The 19,117-nt window shown below is 39.4% G+C and overlaps 1 protein-coding gene across 1 annotated transcript in view; it reads left to right on the plus strand.

Moving 5' to 3' along the window:
• Positions 1 to 19,117, plus strand: part of gfra1a (gdnf family receptor alpha 1a) — a gene marked incomplete at both ends in the record, with an annotated part of 137,895 nt that overhangs the window by 101,479 nt on the left and 17,299 nt on the right. The window lies entirely within an intron of this gene.

Genomic DNA, 19,117 nt, shown 5'->3' on the forward strand with positions numbered 1-19,117 from the left:
CTGCTCAGCCCTTCTCCTGTTTTGCTTCTTTATCATCTCTTTTCTTGTTCTTGTCTCTCTCAGTCTCCCCTTTGCACCAAATATATCCCACTGCCAAGCTGGCATTGTTACCCCTCTGCATTATAGAGAAAACAGTCATACTGCATCGCATTCTCTGAGTGTATGCATGCCCAAAGGATGTAGCAGAACTCCTGCTTCAGATCTTAAGCAGGAAGCAGCTTTTTTTATTTTTTTATTTTTTACTATTTAAATAGCATCTCACACTTTGCCTGGCTCTATTCTACTCACACACACATACAAAAGAGCACGTACTGTCATTCCAGCCAAGATTAATAAATTGCAGGTTATTTCTGCCTAGCTGCTGTGATAAGACAACACACACAGATTCAGCGCGTGCCTCTTCTGTTTTGACGCTACACTCAAGGTTACTCTGTGCACTGCAGTTGTCCACAGCACAGTTTAGGTGTAAGTTGATTCTTCATTGATTCATGTGCAGGGGTTCAGAACACGGGGTTTTACAGAGAGCGTCGTTCTCAAGGGCACGAACAGTAAATGGTTGCATGATTGTTTGTGATCCCCAAGGCCTGGTTTTTCTAAAGTAATCCGCTCGGATTTTGGATAACAGATTGGAAAATGGAAATCTTGAAAATGTTTTTTTCAAAAGAAAAAATCGGATTACACAATCGGATTAGATCAAGTAATCCAATCTTGGTTTTGATCCAGATCAAACCTTTAGTTTGGGTTTTTAAGAACTTTGTAGTAGGATTGGGATCAGTTTGATCCAAAAAATCTGGATTCAACTGATCCCATCCAAAGGGTGGATTCAGCTTGGATTCCAGGCCCAAACTGTAATGAAACTTTAAAATTGAATAAAATAAAAATTTATTTGGATCATGCAGTATAGCCAAGATATCCTATTTATTCATAAGGTTTTAATTTGATTTGGTCATCCATCAGGCTACAGTGATTAGTGTTTGGCTTCATAAAATAATCCCACAAATAGCTGTCAATATTGACCACAAATAATATATTTAATTTAGTCACTAATGAATGTGTATTCATCACAATCAAAACATTTTTTTTTATGTTTTGTTTTATAATAACAATGCAATGGCAATGACATCATTGTTTTTTGAAATCCAAAACAAATCCAAATCAATAATATTGTCCAACTATTGCCCCTCGTTTGTGATCGGTAGCGATCACAAACGAGGGGCAATACAGGTGTTACGACCAGGCCTAGGGGAAAAACCTGATCAAAACAAGAATAAAGAGACTCTCTCCTCCCTACTTCCATGACACCACCAGCAACACATCATACAAACCATTATAAAGGTTTAATAAAACCAACCACTAAATGTCTGTTGGCAGTCTGGCTGTGAGAGGTTTGAGGAAGTCCATTGCAGCTGGGATGTTCAGGCCTCTTATTCAGATTCCTCCTGTGCAGGAACAATCAGCTTGCAGAATCCACCTAGACTCATACACGCATATCATTCACTCAAATACCCACACCTGCAACTCATCTCACACGCAGACACATACACACAAGGAAATAGCAGTCATGACCCTGGGGTCTTAACAACAGGCAAGGGTTATCTTGAATGCCTTCTGTGCTTCCGCTCTAAGGGAGTTAAGGCATGAAAATCATGCAAAACTCAATTTAAACATTTAAGCATTGCTGTTCTATATTCTACTTGTTGCTCTTTACATATCTATATATTTATATTGTTGATTTGCTATCCTATTTGAGCTCATCCAGATTTGGTGATCCTGAAAAGTTTCTATCCGGATCAGATTGATCCAATCCGATGTTGCTTTGAAAAAGCGACTCAAAAGTAAGATGGATTACGTGATCATGGATAGCAAAAAAATTGATTACCAAATCCGGATCAATTTTATCCAAATTAAACCTTTTGAAAAACCGGGCCCAGGGCCATAATCCGTGATTACGTAATCCATAATCCATAATCCGTAATCCACATTTGAGCCGCTTTTTCAAAGCAACATCGGATTGGATCAATCTGATCTGGATAGAAACCTTTTCAGGATCACCAAATCTGGATAACCAGACCTCAAATAGGGAGAGGGAGAGTTCTCTATATAGAGACCTCCAAACCAACCAACCGGATGGCATAATATTAGGAGACAGTGCCTACCCACTCCTACCATGGCTGATGACCCCTTTTCTGACAGCAAATACACCGCTCATTGCAGAGCAAGATGTGCAATTGAGCGTTTTTAAAGTTGGAGTTCTTAAGAGGCGCTTTGCATGCCTTAACTACCTGAGAGAGGAACCACAGAAAGCATGCAACATAACCTTTGTTACCTGTATTGTCCTGCACAACATCGCTACCAAACGCAGTGTCCCTCTCTGTGCTGACAATGATGCACCTGATGCCCCTTGGAGACCCTGATTTGGATTTGTTTTGGATTTCAAAAAATATTGTTTCATTGATTGTGATGAATACACATTCATTAGTGACAGAATTAAATATATCATTTGTGGTCAATATTGACATCTGTTTGGGGGATTATTTTATGAATTTATTATTTTATAGTCTTTATTATTTTTATAGTCTTCAACACCAAACCCCTGAAACCATTTCCTTATAGTCCTTGCTTTGTGCATTGGGACACAGTCATGTTGGAATAGAGGTCTTCCTCATATGGTTGCCACAAAGTTGGAAGCATGGTATTGTCCAAAATGTCTTAGGTAACACTGAAGTGTTAACATTGTGCTTCGTGACCTTCAAACTTGATTGAAACACGTGAATTCAATCCTTAACAGGTGTGGCCAAATACTTTTGTCCATATAATGAAGTGGTTTTTTTGACCAGTGAAAGAGGGTCTTTGGTAACAGTCATGATTCTCGCTTTTTACCAGCATCTTCTATTTATTTACACTAATTCACTGGCCTTGGTAATGACTCCATGTGTCAGGTGTTCTATTGATGAAGCAATCAACTCAAAGAAACCTGAATTAAACAATCAATTGGTTATTGTCTTCCTCGTGCTCGAGAAAATGCTAAGTATTTAAGGGAATGGCCTTGGTCACAACACGGAGCTTCAGCTTATGCTGGCATTGGTTTGAAAATACAGAACAAGACTCATGTCTCATTTTGGCTTACTGTTTTTCTTTGCTTTCCCCCCACTCCCTACTCTTGCTCTGTTATTACTTTTGAGTTCAAGGTTATGAGTTTGGACTGCAGTAGCTAGTAATTGCTATTTGTGTGTGTGCTTGTAGTTGTACATTTATGGTTGTGAGCACCATTTTTGATCGGGATCTTGCAGAGTGATGACATTTTGGCCTCACTTTTCAAAAGGCTGTTTGAAGGCTAAAGGTCTTTGCACACCGGACGTGATGCAAATTACGACGCACTCTCCCATGCACATCAAGCACGATGCAAAGAAAAAATTGCATCACGGTCTGTTTGCGACAGAGCGACACACACACTCAGCTGCTGCTGCGGCGGTGGAGACAGCGGTTCAGCGCAAACATCGGGGAAAACTATTTTGAAGCTTGATTTATACACACTGTCCCAGTGGAGCTCCATTACAACCCCCATCTACACATTTTGTGATTGTTTCATGTTTTTTTAAAGAACGGGGTTTTGGAAAACAAACACAATCAGGCAATCTGCTGCAGAGTTAAATGTTTGGACTGTACGTCATCAACAACCCTTGTTCTGATTGGTTCGCAGTGAATTCTTCGGAAAAGGAAGCTCGGGAAAATCGACCACGATCCGAAAAAATAAAAGTTGCAATTTCACATGGCCGACATGAATGCTGCCTTGAATGGACGTATGTTCGAGAAATATTTCAAACGTGTGAATAATTGGCACGAAAAAAAAGCATTTGGTGTTCAAAGGCCTGAAGACTTACTTTTATAGTTTGGTTTGAGTGAGGATAATGGTTTGGGTTTGTTATTCCTTTGTCTTTGGTGTTTTATGGCAGTAGTCATCCTTATTATTACATTAGTGATTTCTTTCTCTTCTCCATTCTTGTCTTTCCTTTGCCTCTACTCACCCCTTTCGATGGTTGAGGTGGGACGTTAGATGGAATAATTAAGGGTAGGAGAGTAGATTATGGTCCATGAATGTATTCAGCAAATCCCCTTTTCCACTGGTGAAGCCTCCACTAATAATTGTTATTCATTATTCATTCATTGCAGACAATCATCTGTTGCAGACAATCATCTGATTATTGTCTGCAACAGGAATTAATACAATTGGCGTGATTGCAAGAGACGTGTGTTTTTATCACCTCCAGCTCCAACTGGTTGTCATGGAAACATGACACCTTAGTGAAGGCACTAACTGCTGACTGATCTCCAGCGTGACGCTGCATGCAATGTGCACCATTCAGTCAGTGATCCAAAAATAGTTTAATTGTCATCGAGTTTGAAAGAGGGATTGAAGTTTTTCATATGACCAGTGTTTAGTATAACTGGTCATATTTTAACAGGATGTCTCATTTTTATCTGCCCTGTTTCTCTCTGTCCTGAGTGTTGTGCTGTGCTGTACACTCTCTCTCTCTGTCACACACACACACACACACACACACACACACACACACACACACACACACACACACACACACACACACACACACACACACACACACACACACACACACACACACACACACACACACACTTACTCTCTCTCTCTCATACATGCTCATGATGACACAGATGCAGATACACACTCTGTTTGTAACAAACTGCTCCTCTGCTCAATCCCCTCCCTTCCCTGAGCGCTACGGTATCCTCAGCCGGTCAAATCGTCGTCTTTCTCCGTGTCAGCAGATGAGGTTCTAGTATTTATTCAGACAATGAAGGGGAGGGGGAGAGGACGAGGGACAGCTCTTCGTGGGAGAGGGCGAGCTACCGCGGCCGTAGCAGACGAAGCTGCGAGAGTGGAGGCGGGACTTCCGCTACACGTAAAGCGATGCTTGATTTGTTCTCTCGCGTTTGTATATACAGGCTCCAGTAGAAACATGACGTCTCGCTGCTAACAGTGGCAATGCATGCATGTTATTTTACATGACTTTTTGAAACACTACGAAAATGAAACAAAAACTATTATACAGCGATTAGACAATGCAGGAGCACATAATATGTATAAAAAAGTGGATATTGGGTCATATAAACCCATAAATACTACACAGTGTCCCTTTAATAGAGAGCTGATGACACCCCATTCTCCTCCCTCTCTCTCTTCCTCCACCAGCGACACCTGCAGCCTCCCAGTGCCGGGTCCACACTGGATGAGCAAACAAACACAGCACGTCCTCGTCCCATTCAAAATTAAAAACACTTTAGCATCACAGATTCCTGTAACCATTATTTTTTTCCAACAAGGCTTTTGTAAGTATTTGCGTTACGGGTGGATATACAGCATTGTACACACTGGCAGGGGATCTTTGGGAGGTCCCCATAAAGTAAATGCCATTCTGGTGTATTTTAACAGGTTGTAAGAGACATGCTTTTACCTACAGAAGAAAACAAAAACTAAAAAAACATTGAGTCAATAACTAATTTAGAGACAGATTCAATAAGTCCTAATAAGTTTTTTTAAACTCACGGCCAAGATAATTAAATTAATTCGACACAATTTATCACCAGCAGTGCATTTTACTTATTCCTTTAAAATTGCTTTCACGTTTACACAACTGACAACAATTCACTCAGAATAAATATGGATTTAGTATACATTTTGGATTCGCAGTTTGAAAGTGAGATGATTCACTAACAAATAGTATATGTAGTTGGCAATTTTTCAAATAAATGAGGCAACTTTCTCCACTGTCCTACATTTTGATCCTGCCTCTGACTCGCTCCTTGTCTGAACCACCTATATCAAGAGGAATGGAGATGGTTGAGCAAAGTTTTTATTGATAACCAAAATAAATTAGCATAGTTACATAAGTGGTTGTGGTCACTTAGTTTGAACCCAATCATTTTCTCATCAGCTGAATTTGAAAAAGGAAAGTTATAGACCAAGCATTTTTTCTATGCAGACAATACTGAGATAATACATTTTTAAAATACTAATCTCCCATTACATTATGCATTAGCTGTTGTAGGTATAGGTAACAAGGACAACGCTGGAGTAGATTTTCAGTTTTATGGGTATTCTCCTTACAAGCAAATGGAATGGATTTGTGCCATAGATAGACTGACCATGCACTAATATTTTACATGGTAAATGTGGGGGGTACAAACCAATCAATTTGAAAGATGGGAAGGGACACATGTCCCCCTCCAATACAATGGCTGTGACACCTATGTAAAAGCGTAACAGAGGCACCAAAGCAGCTCTGCAGCAGACACACTCCTTGTGTGAACAGCAGGGATTCACCAGGCGCAGCAGATCAGTGCTGTAGCCGTCACACACAGCAATATAGACCCAGTGTGAACCGAGCACAGACAGATGTCAGAGGAGTCTGCCCTTTTTCCTGCTAAAGTTCAGTCATGAATATTATTTCTTACTTCTGTGAGTGTCAGTATGAGATCTGGCAGATCAAAGAGGGTAATGTAATTTATTTTTATTTTTATTTTATTTTATTTTATTTTATGTATCTTTTAACTCTTGTACATCTACACTTTTACCTCCCAATTGTTGCACAATAATTTCCCTCGGGATAAATAAAGCATCTTGAATCTTGAATCTTGAATCTTGAATCTTGAATCTTAATATGGGTTAAAACAAGCCTAACCTGTGCATCATTTTGCTTTGATTCATTGTAGTGATTCTAGTGAAGGAGGAAAATATTGAACTTCCTCTGCCTTTCCAGGATTAGTTTCAACTCAATTCTCTCTTTCTTTACCATAACACATCTATACTTTTGCTCATCCTCCTGCTCATGCTTCACCTCATCTCATCTCTTTGTCTCTGTCTCCCTCCTTTCCTGCCCTCCTTCTCTCTGCTCTCATTAAGCTTGCTCAGCAGTAACTGAAAGTGACATCTCTGAAGATCCTGACACATGCCGGCTACAGGGTCATGACTGGATAGAAACTACAAGAGAAAGAAAAGAGCAGAAAGACAGAACATGAAAAAGAAAGAGAGAGGACAATTACCTCCTTGCACTAAATTTTAGGCTTTTAACAGTAACACAATTTGCCTGGGTAGATGGCTGATTTGTTACTTTTTACATCACGTTATGGATGGACATGAGCAGATTCTTTTTTGTCAGGCAACACCATTGATGAATGTGTATGACACAATTATAGATTAATAACTAATCTCAGAGATTAGATGAGACTCAGATGAAGTCAAGGAATATTTCATGACTACACTTGTCTGTAGATCCCAGAAGTGTCATTGCCACTTAGGAGTGGCCATATCCATGACATTATAGTTGTGCTAGTTGGCGGCCAAATGAGGACGTCGCTGGACATCAGGGAGCGGAAAGAACGAATCAGGGAGCGCAAATAACAAATCACAATCAAAACCGTAGGATTGTTGTGCAGTTCTTTTTAGTCAAAGATTTCGCTCTCTTGGCTCAGCTCCCTGAGAAGAGGCAGCTCTTACTGCTCCCAAATGGCTCTTCATTTAGTATCACTCTGAGTCTTCTATAGCCTAATTTAGCAATTATGAATGGTTTGTGTGTTGGTAAGCAATTTTTTATTCAGTGTTTTCATAAAAGACTTATTTGTATGCATTTTTATTTCGTTACACAAAAACCGCAGTTACTATTGTTAAATATTTATTCCATTTAACAAGTTTAAGATGCGTATCCCTCAGTGACATCTTAACAGTTCAGACCAGAACATTTTCTGAATCCAGTGTGTCAAAACCCACTGACGCATCAGGAATGCATAGTTTAGCATCTTTATTCCTTTAACACCTAAGCACTTCAAATGTCCATCTGGACTTTTTTTCTGCTTATTTTAAACATAAAAGGGTCAGTAATGTCCTGTGAGTAAGTGCTGTAACTTTCAATACCTGGCGATTATTTGCAATTTACTACAAGTTTTATTTAGAGTATTAGCATGTTAAATTTGAAATGTGAACAGTATAAAACATATTTAAAATAATGTTTGTTTGTCCAAAAATAGGCCAAAAAATGGCAAAAAACTTCCCACACTGTTTTTTTCCTTCTGCTGTCGATGAACTCTAAAATCTCCTTGTCAGTTAACTTGCAGCTTCTTGGAAAGGATCCCAACCTCATTTTTTGAAACTACTGGTTTAATTCTCAAGAAGACACTGGCACTTTAATGTATAAGCTTGCCCACTGTTAAGCCTCCCCACATCCAGTATGCGTTCTGACTATACAAAGGTCACACCATCTGATCATAATTCTAGCATTACAGAAAACCTTGTACATGTAAAGTGAGATAAAGTGGTACACATTGGTGAGAGTCAAACATATCGTATTGCAAACATAAATATCTACTGTAGTGGGAAAATGATGTCATTGTTCAAACGTGCCATGCTGTTTGCATCAGTGAACGTTGCATATGTGTTCTGTTTAGCCGTTTCACAATGTGTGCGTTACAATTTGACAGTGTTTACTCTTGTGATTGTTTCTTCTGGTGTACTGTTGCAGTTTTAGGGATTTAAAAAACAAGGATATTTTTATGTTGGTTTGGTCATCACTTCTTGCAGATAAAGATTCCCAAGAGTCTGTGTTACTTTTTCGAGTACTAGGGCAGCACTTTTTCCTAATGGCAAGAACAATCCTGATTTCAACCTTAATGGCCAGGCAGGGATCTCTTTTGTGGATGTGACATGTTCTCTTGGTACTCTGGCTTTTTGCTAAAGTCTAAATGTAAGTTCAGTTAGTGTATGACTTACCCAGTGTACAGTATTCCTTTGCTTCTTACTCAATGTCAGCTGAAGCCACATTTCCTCTAAACCCCTTAACAGATAAGCAATATATATAGTGGGTTATGAGTAGCTGAGGATTAGACAAGAGTTTGTGCTGAGTTTGGGATTGTCCTCTTATTTTTATCCCGTTACAAGATCGTCAGTTTCCCACAGCTGATCAGTAGAATATATTTTTATTTTATAGATATTAGATTTCATTACTGCTTTGAAAGTGCTTTTACTCTTACACAAACTAGGCCTGGCAAACTCGATTCTTTTTAAGGATTCAGGTTATTCTGAGTCACTCACTCAACTGATCCGGGTTATGCGAGTCACTTGAGTCAGTATTGCTAAGGCTGACTTTACACGACAACGATCTGAACACGAACCGCAAAAGTGGCGTTGCGTTTCCAGTTTTTATTTTGCATTTAGACGAGCGTCTTTGGGTGGAAATCTGCATGCACACGGTGACGCAAAAGTGTGAAATTTGATGTAGTATGTATGCCAGGTGGCTAGGTGGCACTGTGAAGCACTGTCATACGACAACACCAGGAGTGTGTGCATGCGCTGAAACGTCCTTCTACTTCTCTCTAGTAGCGCTGAGTAGCCCACAGTCGAAAACCAAAATATTACTCGTTTTAATTGCTGAAATGACTCCTGGATAGGTATCAGAGCAGCTAAGGCAACTTGAAAGTCAGACTGATGGATCGAATCCGACATGTTTGTTGTTGTTTGTCTGTACTGCACATGGATCTGACGTCAACACGTACAGGAGGATAGCCAGCGTGAGCAGCTCAGAGCACACCTTTGCGTTTTCAACCTTTCAGACGGGAACGCTAGGTGGAGCGTTTTTAAGATTTCCACTTTTTGCGTTTTTAAGCCCCAAAAACGCCGTCGTGGTCTAAACGAAAGGCACGTCTGATAAAATATTTTGTCGGTTTCACCCGGGAGCGTTGCTGTGTAAAGCCAGCCTTAATCGCCAGGAACACTCAGTCCTAGTTTATTTATTGTATTAACTTAGTGTAGCATAAACAATGTATAGGCTTTCAATATAGACATAGAAACAGGAACGGAGAACCGCCCACAGTAAATAAATAAATATAATATATAAATTTGGCTATTATTATTATTATTATTAGTCTATTATTATTATTACCAAACCTAGGCCTATAACCTAAACTACGAGCATGCTATTTCAGAAGTGAAAGTATGGCTTTTGTTGTGGATTTGCTGTTTAAACTGACTCGTGGAGAAATAACCCTTTAGTATACTCGCCCATAGTGTGGGTTATACCCGCCGTAGCGCACAGGACTCGCCCAAAATGACATCTTATCCTGTGTTGCACCGGGTGCGTGAGCTCCAAAAGGTAGCGCGGTGCTAGGGCGCGCACCTCTGAATTTTTCTAACTTAGTTGGCTATGGCGCGCGCCAACTCTTCATTTTCAATGAAAGGCTGGCCGAGCAGGTCCACTTGTACACGCATTTGTACATTTGTCTGACTCTTCTGTCCGAGAGCACTAAGACAGTCACATGACCTTATATTCATGGAAGGAGATTGTTACGTTACAAAAAGACGATTGCCGTAGGACGTGAAGGAAAGAGTGGTGGATTATGGGATATTTGTCCAAATACGTGAAACACAGAGAGACAGTCATTTTGAGACCAACGTACACGGTATACAGAAAGTTATTGTTTTCTACTGTTGCTAGAGCTGTACTGCATTGTCTAGTCGCTGTATAATATTCTTTGTTTCATTTTCGTAGTGTTTCAAAAAGTCATGTAAAATAACATGGTCGCGGGCCGCTACTGCAATGCCACGACGCCATGTTTCTACCGGAGCCTGTATAGACAAACGCGAGAGAACAAATCAAGCGTCGCTTTACTTGTAGCGGAAGTCCCGCCTCCTCTCTCTCTGCTTCGTCTGCTACGGCCGCGGTAGCTCGCTCTCTCCCTCGCCTCACGAACCTCTTCTGCTGACACGGAGAAAGACGACGAGGACGACATTTGACCGGCTGAGGATACCGTAGCGCTCAGGGAAGGGAGGGGGTGAGCAGAGGAGCAGTTCTTTGTTGTATATTTCGGCCTCTCCTCTAGATGGCACTATAAACTACTTACTTCACCTTTAGATATAGCTGTTCTAGGGAGGATTTGTTTGTCATTTTTGGATTTTGGATGAAACAAACCCAAAACTAAATGGTTTCTTTAACAGCCAAGTGAAATCTCACTCCGAACCTCCGTCTCAAACTTCCCAAATGAAATGTAGTCAGTTAGAAACAAGCAAAAGGACAATGAATATATAAACAGAGTGAGAAGATACTTATGCAGTGTTTTATGTTGAATTTACTAAAACATTTACGGAAGAGGTATCAGCAAGGCACACATGAATGTCTTATATCCCAATGCCTAATTTGAGAAAATGTTTTAGTATGGTCACTGCTCTGTGTGTAATTGGCCCTTAGATTTGCAGTCAGAAGCACCAGGAGTGAGCGTATCAACATTTACAGAGCGATGTCTCTGCACAAAGCAAAGCAGCCACAAAATAACCAGCTCACATCCATCCATCCATCCATTATCTTCTGCTTTATCCTCCACCGGAGGGTCACGGGGGGTGCTGTGCCTATCTCAGCTGACATAGGGCAATAACCAGCTAACATAAAATTAAATATGCACATTTTCAAATCATAGTATATGAGGCCTGTAGGATATTTTCTGACACTTGGTATTGGATATTGCGTCTCAGATATGAAGGCACGCACATTTCACTGTTTATTTTCAGTATTTTCAATGATCTGAGGAATTAGTTCACAAAACATTCTAAAACCAAGAGAAGTTCTGTTATATCCAACTCTAATAACACAGAATGGTGCATCTCAGTTCTGCAGACTTTTATTAATCTTTTTTAATCACAACTCTGATCGTAACACATAACAACAATAAAGGACTAAGCATTAATATACATACAAAAACATAATATTGCAACTTTAGAGCAAGACTTTGCATGAGTGAGCTACAAAATAAAGCTTGGATAATAATTGACCCACATAAACTTAACAATTTGCAAGGCAACGTTTAAAACTATAATAGTAAATATTTTATGCTAAAGCTTTATTACAAAACTGAAACTTAATAAATGTTTATTTTTATTTATTCCTGTTGGCAAACCTGTAGTACCTTCACAGCCCATTGAGGGGGGCAGCCCACTCTTTTTGAAATATAATTTCAAAGGGTTTTTTGGACTTTCTTAATCATCATATCCTGAACAACTCTCCCTGGAACTTCCCTCGGGCAGCAGAGCCCAGGGAGCAATGGGTGCTGGGTACCTTGCTAAGGAGTACCCCAGCCGGTTCCATTTTTAACAAAAAACTGAAAAGTAGCACAGATTTGGATATAACAATTCACAACAATCAATTTCTTATGAAGTACAAAATATGGTATTATTCCTTTTTTCTTTAAGTGAATGTAAAAATCTCTTTGTCCGTGTCAGCGACAGAGTCAGACAGAAAGAGCTCTGTGTCTCTGACACGGACAAAGTCCCCGAAAACATCACAAAAAGACTGTCTGTGTCTTGGGGATGTCTGGTTTTACCAAAGGTCAATTTAGCCACACAGATGAAGTGGGAGCATCTGTGACTCTACTTTCTTGAAGATTAATAGTAACATTTATTAAATGTGCGGAGTGGAACTAACTCGAAGGTTGCTTCTAGGTCAGCGGTGAGTTTGAGCAGCAGCCAAGTCCACAACAGGGAAATACAAGAGCAGGGTCACTCCCTGCTGTGGAGGGCAGGGTCACTCCATGCTGTGTACACTGGACCTGAGCAACACCACTCAGTTTTGTCCAGTGCAATCTGCACTTCAAAAAATCTGTTGGATGAAACAAATGAAGGACAACTCTATTTTACTCCTTTAAACCATAATATTCTATCACTCTCTCAAAGCTGCAATCAGATTTAAAGCTGGAACAATCATGGTTTCTCTTTATTAACCCATTAAGGCCTGAAGCGCCTGGAAAAATGTCTCTAAAACCTGAGCTTCGATGCCTACTAAATGACTGATTTCTCAGCCTCTGTAGCAGATATAGGAACACAATTCAAAAAGTATTTGAGAGCTTACACCTGTGGCTTTAGTTTATTTAGATATAAAAATGTCAAATTAAAGTAAATAACTATTTTCAATTAAAAACCAGTAAGAAAATAAGAGTAATATCAACTTGTGTCAGTGCCTTGATTTAGTCCTGATGGAGTGTGAAGAACAAGAACAGCATGTAATGACTGTAACAGTCTGCTTCACATGTGACGGTGATAGTGCTTACAGCGCTGTGGCATCTGCAGGTAAATCCACTGTCACCCCTGGTGCACGGTTGTAAACTCTCCGTCGATTACGGTTGTATTTATCATCATTATCGCCGACCTCGTCGTCTTCAAACATAACTAGCCTACGCTGTCGGGGGGCCGACAGCAAGGGGTATATCCGCGAACTTGTCCAATCCTCAACTTTCCATAATACCCAAAGTATACGCACTCGCACCTGCCACTAACTGTTTTAATTAATTATTAATAAATGCAACAAAATAACTGTTAAATATTATGATATAATTCTGACTACACTTTATACATGTTCAAAGTATCCATATAAACTCGATATTGAACACAGAATACCTGAACTCCTACATTTTTCTCTAGTTTTTAATAAAACTAGTTAACCTATTATGAATATTAAAATGCTAACCACACCTGCCATATCTTCAAAGTGTCCAAATGTCATGAAAAAGCATACACTATGTTTATTCAATTTCATGAAAAAGCATACAATATGTTCAAACTTTCCATTCAATGCATTAATAAAGAAATGGAGGCTTAACTATTTTTTATATGATAATTAATAAATGCATATTATAATGTAATAAATATTATGAATAAGTGCTAAATAAACCCATGATATCCTCAATGTGTCCAAATGAGCTCAATAATAAAGAAAAAATGCCTTAACTATTTTTTCTGTGTTCACTAATAAGTTAACCAGTTAACTTATTATGTAACTATTACCAATCATAGCCAAAGTCATAATGATTGTACTTGTAGATAGTTGTTACATGAATCATTGTACAAAATTTGAAGGCAATATCTCCATCAGTCTGGAAGATAAAGCCGAAAATGTGTTTTTAGCATAATAAATTAAATAATTTGCTAATTAATAATAAAGTTACAAATATAGGGATAATTCTCAGGTGGTATGTGATGCCCATGCAAAATTTAAAGCCAATACCTGCAATACTTTGGAAGATACAGGCGAAAATATGTTTTTTATATCATTAATTAATTAGTTAATTAATTAACTAATTAATAATAATGGTAAACAGCTCAAAATCAATAGGGATCATCTACAGGGGGTATGTGACCCATAAAAAAAATAAGAACATTTTATCTGAAACGCCTTTCCAGTTATCGCGTTAACGGCTAAAATCTGTGGACGACGACGCGGACGCGCGAGACCGATTCCATAATATCCGCGCGCGTTTCTCGCAAATATAATTATGTCTTAACCATAAATCCCGGTCGATTTGTTCAGCGCGTTCGGAGTTATCAGCGATGACGTCATCAAAGACGAGAAACTCCTCAAAATCACTGCCTTCAGAAATCTCTCCACTGTCAAGTTCCTCCATGTTTGCCCGAAATAATTTCAAAACAATGTCGCGAGGAACCCTTATACCCCCCAAAAATGTATGTATCCGCTTAACCGGCATCTATGTGAGAATAAAACACGCAGCCGCTCTCCCGGCGTCAATGGTAGAAATGCGGCAATGCTTTCCCGGTGTCAATGGGTTAAGGGAAGACCAAGAACCAATTTAACAGCAATTTAGGGAGGTTGGCATGGCTGCTTAGAATAAAGACTATAAGATGACAGAGAATATCCCTCAATCGATCAGACTTAATTGTTGGCATGCTGCAGGGGCTCCCTTTGCACTGTGATGCAGCTTTATGGCTCGAGGAGGCCACACTGCAGAGGTTCACACCCAAGTTGGCAAATTTGCTTACTTTAGAGTTTAGACCAACAAGAGAGAAATAACTTGAGCCAGTGTTACTCAGCAAGCCATCATACGAGTCTACATTTCCAAAATACTTGAAAAGTGTAAGCTTCTGATCAGTGTTTTCTCATTCATGGAAACTGAGAAAAAACTAACAGTGAAGTAAAAAAGGAATTCTGCATTTGCAGATAACGCGGTTTTAAATTACTTGTTATAATCTGACAGTATGAATTGTGAAAATTGCTCTCCCATTTTGAAGTTCTTCCCCTCTGGAAGTTACTGTGAGGCCCATTGTTACTCTATGCAAGGGCTAGTAACTTATGTTGTGATTTAAGCTATTAATTGGTGAGAAAATGTGGATATAAATGATTAATTAATGTTATTAATTCATTTTGTTATTAATTTTCTTAAAAATATCAAACGGGGCACCACTTCTCTCAAAGCGAGGAGAATGACAGAAGGACTGTCACTTAACGAACTTAAAATGGCTCTCGGCTATCAGTTTATCATTAATTAATAATAATAAGCATATTAATATTAATTAAGATTAAATTTAGGAAGGGAAGGTGTGAGGTACTGGCTTTTTTCAATTACCCTTGTCACAAACAAGCAAACACAAAAGACAGAAACAGTACTTTAGGATAAACGTTAAAATGTATCAAAGCATTCAAATTGATTAATAATAACAAAAACAAACATTAATCCTCTAATCTAAAATAGCTACTGATAAACTTTTTGAATATGTGCATAAAAAGGGACATAGATATGGGTGCAGGAATGTGTGTGTGTGTGTATGTGTGTGTGTCACTCTTTGGCAGCTGGTGACAGAGTGGGAACCAGGAAGTAAACCAAACAGAGCCAAAAGGTAAACAAGAAGGAGGGAGAGAGAGAGGAAGTAGTGGAGGGGTCTCTGACGTGACGGTTGTCACTGCGACGCTCCTCCCACTTCCGGGTTACTAAAATGACCGATACGGCACGTAGAATGCCGCCACTTGCTATTACCGCGAGGCAACGCGAGATGGCGCCTGGATTCCTTCCGTCAGCTCTTCTCTCACCAGTAGGGGGCCGAGTGAAAGAGGAGGGGTGAGGGAGGAAGTGGAGTCAGTGCTGTAGATTTACAGATCGAGTGAAGTCTTCTATTGTGGTTGCGCTGCCGCTCCATGCTGGGCGAAAGTCACAGAGAACAAATAAAAACAATAAAACAGCTGTGCGGACGGCACCGTGGTTTAATATCAACGATATAGAACCTGAGTTAACTATACAGTTTGCTGGTCGTATCTCACTGATCTGATCTCAGGAAAAATTACAGCCGTGTGTGAAACATGCACACGGTGATGTGGAAAGAAAAAAAACAACAACACACACATCAACAATAATAAACACAGTGAAACTATTGGGTGTGCACTACCCGTATCTATAAAAAACTCTAGAATAAATTATTTGCCCAGACACGATTCCTAGCTGGGCCAGACATTTTCCACAGCCAGTAAACTATGAATGTATGTATTGAAAAATAATGAATGCTTATTCAAAGTATTCTCTTTTAAATTTGGTCACATCGGACCCAGGCACAACATTTAAGAGAATACAACATAACTTTAAATTAATTCAATTCAATTTAGTTTGCATTGCACCAAATCACAACATATTAGCTCAAGGCACTGTACATAGACATTATCCAGAGCAGAAAAATCCAACAATTTACACAATGAGCAAACACAGCATCAGTGGAGAGAAAAAAAACTCTCTGACAGAACCAGGGTCAACAATCAACCATCAACCAAGAATATTAAAATATAAATACAATTTTATAAAAAAAAACTTGAATTGATACAATTGTGTTGTATTATACGATTTATATACTAAATGAAATATTCGTGTATTCCTTAATTTTATTCCTTAAGTTGATTTAATATATTTCAGTGGGGTCAAGGTGTCATTATCCTGATTTGCTCTTCTCCTTTGTCAGCACAATATCAGGGTTATAATTGAATGTTGGAAGGAGGATTATCATTATGTTCCCTAAGCATCTGTGTTGAGCTCAGCTTTTTGTGTGTGTGTGTGTGTGTGTGTGTGTGTGTGTGTGTGTGCGTGTGCGTGTGTGTGTGTGTGTTTACATCAAAGCCATGCAAAGCTATTAATAGGGCCACTAATGGACCCTAATGGTAAATAGCCATATCAGCACTCAGGTTTTTGACTGTGTGGAGAATGTATAAAGGAGGGAAGTGATAACAAACCCTAAGTACCTTCTAACTCACCCTTAATTGTGGTTGAGGCGGCTGCAGTGTAAAGTTTTATTTTAACATGGGGAATAACAAGTGTGTGATTAATGTTGTGATCCAGTTTGGTGCTAAAGGGATCTGCTTGGAAATTACAACAAAAGCATTTCTAGTCTGGCAGGCGCTTTACCAGCTCAGCTTTCGTCTATGGCTCTGGTCAAATGTGGGATTAACAGTCTGTCCCAATGGTTCTGATCACAAGTGGACAATACTGAGATCAGGACCCAAATGTACTCACTTGCTTATCCTGTTTTTTTTACTAGATGCTTACAGTTGACCAATCCTAAAGCCCCTTTATGGTCTCAGCTCACCTCATCTCGGCACGGCACATTTTAGGTATTTTTTCCAATACAAAATATTACCTACTCTACGTAGGCGTAGTCATCACTGCACGGCTGCATGAAACTGCCGTGAATTCGATTTACAATGCGACACACACAAACGAGTGACTTGTAAAGCAGTTGTTTTCAGTGTAACTGAATCATTAGAATCAGTAAATTAAAATATATCTTCAGTACTTCCTCCATGACTGGAGCACAGACTCCATCTGACACAGTCTCTGGACTGAAATACAGGGGCAGAGTTTGTGATGCAGCTCGCTGGTTGTGATCGTGAGCAGCAGTGCTGTCGCTAAATACACCAGACTCCTCTATGAAATATTGAGATTTTAGACTATCCCCCCGGTAATTAATGGAGATTAACCCCCTTTTTTTTTGGACTGTTCAGTCTTTTTAACTGATTCTGCATTGTTTGGGTTGATTCTTGTGTCGGATGTCTCTTCCTGTGACAGCACTCTGACCAATACTAAAAAAAAGTACCAGCAAGTTGAGTAGCGCTAGTGGAAATGTGCCATAAATTTCTATTAATTTCTACTATTCTATTATTAATTTCAAAATACTATTTTGCGGCCACAAAATAATTACAACATGCGCACAAAATTATTTTTTGTGGCCACGATGTAGTTATGATGTGCTAACGAGGTAATAATAATATAATTCCTGGACAGCTGGGTAAGCAAATTAAGCGCACCGTCTTGAAGGTCCTAGGTAGAGGGGAATGTTATCAGGCAGAGGGTCGACAGCTACGCAATGGAAAGGAATCGTATGACTGAATTTTATTTTAGGCTGGGAATGAGCTACAAAGATATTCTTAAAAGCCTCCCATTGCACGGAACCATTATTACCGAGAGGCATTTACACAGAATACTGAGAGCCATGTTGCTTTACTGGTGGAGGTACTACTTAGACGCCGGGATAGCTTTCATTGTTGATCAACTGCAAGGCCCTGGAAAGGATCACGGTTACTGGTGAATGTACACAAAGTGTAAAACAATACGGTATTTGCATCAGGAAAGAAGACGTCAGGACTGGACCCCATCAGTTCCAAAGTTCACCAGACCAGACGTCTCAGAAGGAGGCAATATTTTGCCCGGGGACCTAACTTTGTGTGGCACATAGACTCATATGTCAAACTGAAGCCATATGGGATATGCATTAATGGCTGCATTGACGGCTTCTCACGCAAGTCATTTGGCTGTGGGCCAAAAGTTATCGGGGGGTACTTCGTGGATGCAATGGAGCGCTGTAGGGGCTGCCCCGGGCTCGTCAAACTGACACGGACACTGAGAATGTGGCGGCCAGTAAAATAACACATCAATAAAAAGAAAATAATATAAGTTTGACTCAAATAGTTGGACAAGTTAGAAAAACTTAATCTTTTTGGGCTAGAGATATTATCCTTTAATTAATATTAAACTTGCCAAACTGTGAAGGCTTCAAAAGTTGTTCATAACAAAGTTTGGTTGTTACATGTTTCACCTAAATGGCAATATTTTGTATAAACTTAAATGGTTTACTTGTCTTTTTCAAAATATGCCAAAAGTAGAACATGTTGTATTTTGTACATAATAACAGGATAAGAACAGTTTTCAAACCTTCTGTAAGCCTTCTTTATACTGATAGGTATACAACATTGCTATTTAAACTTATTTAAAGTGTTAACAACTA

The sequence above is a fragment of the Microchirus variegatus genome (assembly GCF_963457635.1).
Source record: "Microchirus variegatus genome assembly, chromosome: 11".
In the NCBI taxonomy this organism is placed as follows: Eukaryota; Metazoa; Chordata; class Actinopteri; order Pleuronectiformes; family Soleidae; genus Microchirus; species Microchirus variegatus.